The sequence below is a fragment of the Brassica oleracea genome, chromosome C4, assembly GCF_000695525.1.
Source record: "Brassica oleracea var. oleracea cultivar TO1000 chromosome C4, BOL, whole genome shotgun sequence".
Classification (NCBI taxonomy): domain Eukaryota; kingdom Viridiplantae; phylum Streptophyta; class Magnoliopsida; order Brassicales; family Brassicaceae; genus Brassica; species Brassica oleracea.
The window spans coordinates 38259348-38263161 of NC_027751.1; positions in this window are offsets into that span (position 1 = coordinate 38259348).

Consider the following 3814-nt stretch of genomic DNA (forward strand, 5'->3'; position numbering starts at 1 on the left):
AGAGCAGAGAGAAGCTTGGACTTCAGGGGAGCAGAGAGGAGACAAGAATGCAGAGGAAAATAAAAGAGATTGGACTGCGAGTCTGCGACCACCGAGGAGACGACCGGAGACTGGACTGCTATACTGCCTTGCACCACCAGAGAGGAGATGAACGGAGAGGACACCACACCTTGCACTACCGGAGAAGAAAGAGGAGGTGAGATTCGTAGATTTAAAAAAGAGATGAGGAGTTGAGATTCTTAGAAGGGAAAGAAAAGATGAGGAAGGGGGATGAAGATCTCAGATCTGAGAAAGAAAGATAAAAAAGGATAAATAAAAAAAAAATGTGTTTCATCCGTTAGATTAAAGTACTATCGGGATAAATAAAAAAAAATGTGTTTCATCCGTTAGATTAAACTACTCTCAACGGCTACGATTAGAAAAGAAGTTATCCTCGCCCTTTTACATCGACCACTAACAATCCACCTTCTTATTTTATTTTAAAATCTTGGTCAGAGAGACGCGGGGAAGGAGGGATAATTTGGCGGTGAGACTAAAAATTTTTATGTGAAAAATAATTCATTCTTTATATGATTACACTGTAATAAATTAGATTTGTAGCCATATTTTAATAAATTATATGTAAAACTACATTCTAATAAATTATATCCTAAAGGGCCTAGTTAGTTTACTTTTTTATGCTACAGCTTTAACTTTTTTTCCCAGCCTGTTGGTAATTTAATGAAGAAGCTGGCGAGATTGGCGTTGGACGATTTGTCAGTTTGTCAAGTGTAATTCTCTAGTAACCCAGTAGTGTAGTTACATAGTTGGTGGACCAAAAAAAGGAAAAAAAAGTTTATGCCAACATCATTATTAATAAATGGGTTTAGGAGTAGACTGCAAGAATGTTTGGATTCACAATTATTGGTTGGTAGGGTTTTTAAAAATGATGATGGGCATATTTTAAAAATCATGTCGGACGAAATAGTTAGACCAGTGGCATTTTATGTAAATTTTCTAGTAATGAAAGGAAATTTAAATAATTGGGCTGAGAAGGACAATTAGTTTGATACGTCAGCAAAATGACACTGTTGTAATTAAAGTAGAAAACAAAAATTACTCCTTTTGACACTGTTGTAATTAAAGTAGAAAACAAAAATTACTTCTTAGTAATGTTTCTCTATTAATTTCTCTATTAATGTTTCTCTATGTTTCTCTATTAATAAGTACTAGAGTTTATCCCGCACATAGTGCGGGTATATTTTCATTTTATAAATATTTAATTTTAATATTATTATATAAATTTAAATATACAATTTATATTTTAGTGTTTAGTATTTTATAACTTTTTAATTTTATTGTTTAAGTTTCTTATTACTTTATTAATATAGGGGTTTGTTTTATACATTTTACCTTTTTTATTACGTTTTCGAGTTTTCATAATTTGAAATCATCAAATAAAAAATATTCTTCAACATATGATTTTTGAAAATATATAGCTGTAGAAATAAATTTTTAACATATGTTAATAACTTCATTTGTATAAAACAAATCTGACATGATTAACAAATTTGAACCCGTTTTAGTGGTAGATGATAATTTATTTAAATGAAAGCATTATATTATTTAATTACGAAATTAATTAAACAAATATTAAATAAAAATTATTTAAAAATTTAGTAGGATTTTGTTAGATTTTTCTCAACAGATTTTGTTATAACTGAAAATAAAATTCAAATCTATAGTTAAAATTAATTTATTATTAATATTCCTATTAATTATTATATCATATTATGTGATTAATGAAATGGTCCTAGTAGACTTCTAAATAGTAGATAAAAATGGTACTTCTCTTTTAATAGAGAAGATATATACAAAAGTGGAGAAGAAAACACCTTTTTAGATATATTTCGTATTAGTAACGTTTCAGATAGTCTTTTTTCTTTTTTGGAACTACACGTTTCAGATAGTCAAACGAGGTGATGCTTTAACTTAAACTTATGTGTAGGCCACAAGAAAAAAGAACAATATTCATAGTTTCCTTTGACTAGTAGTTAGTTAAATTTTCTAGTGTAGTGTGTTATACAACGATTAACCGGAGTTCTTAGAGTGGGGTTCTTAGCGGAAGTTAAGAAACTTTCTTAACTTTTAAATAAAAAAGCTAAGAACCGGTTTTGAAAGTTTTTATTTAAGAATCGGTTCTTAGATTTTTTAGTTAAAAGTTAAGAAACAATTTCTTAATTTCCGTTAAGAACTTCATCCTAAGAACCCGGGTTAATAATGCTCTTAGGTATATAACATATGAAAATTTCCTCACCATGAAAAATTTCCTCATTATAGTGAGGCATAATTTCCTTTGACTACTCGAACATATGTGTAGGCCAAAAGAAAATATTCATAATTTCATAACAGGAGATACTATTTTTAAGTTTCTGTGTATTGAGGAAAATATAAATAAACATGTGAAACCCTTCTGACAGAAGAACAGCAATTTTATTGAATAAAGCCACACACCGTGATTCCCATTTATAACTCACTATTCCCTCCTAAGATCCACCGACGCCCCTTGTATTAATGTTTGCATACATGCATGTGTAATTAATATATATATAATGTCTTATTTTAATAGAGTTAGTACACAACATTATATTAATTTTAACGTAAATTAGAAAATAATAGTAATGAGGATGGGTGTTTTATATTATCTTTTATTTTTGTAAAAGTGAGGATCAAGGGGTTTAAACTATTTTAGTGTGAGTAGAAGAGGCACATTATTATTCACGATAATTTTGACAAAATACAGTTTTTTTTATTAATGAACGCAATATATCACTTTAACACGTCAAAAACGTTATTCGGTTGCAAATCTCTTAAATATCACATAAAACAAATTTAAGATAAAATAACAGATAAAAATTCTAGAAATCTTTAATTAAAAGATAAAATGACTAAATTATTCCAAACCCTGAACACTTACCATAATCTATCTCTAAATACTAAACTTTAAAACTTAATCAGTTAACTCAAACTTCAATATAAAATGAAAGTATGCTTTTAACTTTAATTAATGTTCTGTTGTGAAATTTTCATTTGTGTGCTATTTTTGTAAAAATGTGTTTTAATACAATACTATGATATTTATCTTCAATTTTATATACCATTAAGAACATTTATCGAATTTTCACTTTTTTTGAAATAATTGTACTATATACTTTAGACATTGCTAAAATATAATAGAACATGAGAGATCAGTAATTCACTAAAACCAGCTTTGTATTTTATATGATGATTCTGCCAAAAAAAACTTCATCTAACATCAACTTTTATGCTATTAGATATTTTAATTAATTATTCTGACATTTATCTCATATGCTAGTCAAATCTTAACTGAAATAGCGATATATTAGATTAATTAAATGTATTATGTAATAAAATTATGCAGGTTTTTATTAAATAGATGTCACATGAAAAAAAAAAAAAATGCTAAGATAAAATATGTGCCCCTATAAAAAAGTTAGGTACCCCTAAATTATTAATTGGGAAGTAAAAATTATTCTTAGGTGTTGATAAATTTACCTTTTCAATATATTTTATTTTTTTCATATAGAAAATGTGACTATATATATATATATATGTTAGAGTAAATATTTACTCTAAATTCAGTTTTTACTCTCTTTTGAGTTTTTTTTTGTCAATTAAGTGAAAAAGTTTTCAGCTACTTTACTGTAAATTTTTCCTTCACCTTTTATTTTATTTTGTCAGCTGCCCATTTAAAAATTTTTCTTCCACTTTGAAGAAGTGAGAAATTTCACTCCATTTAAAAAAAAAAAAAAAA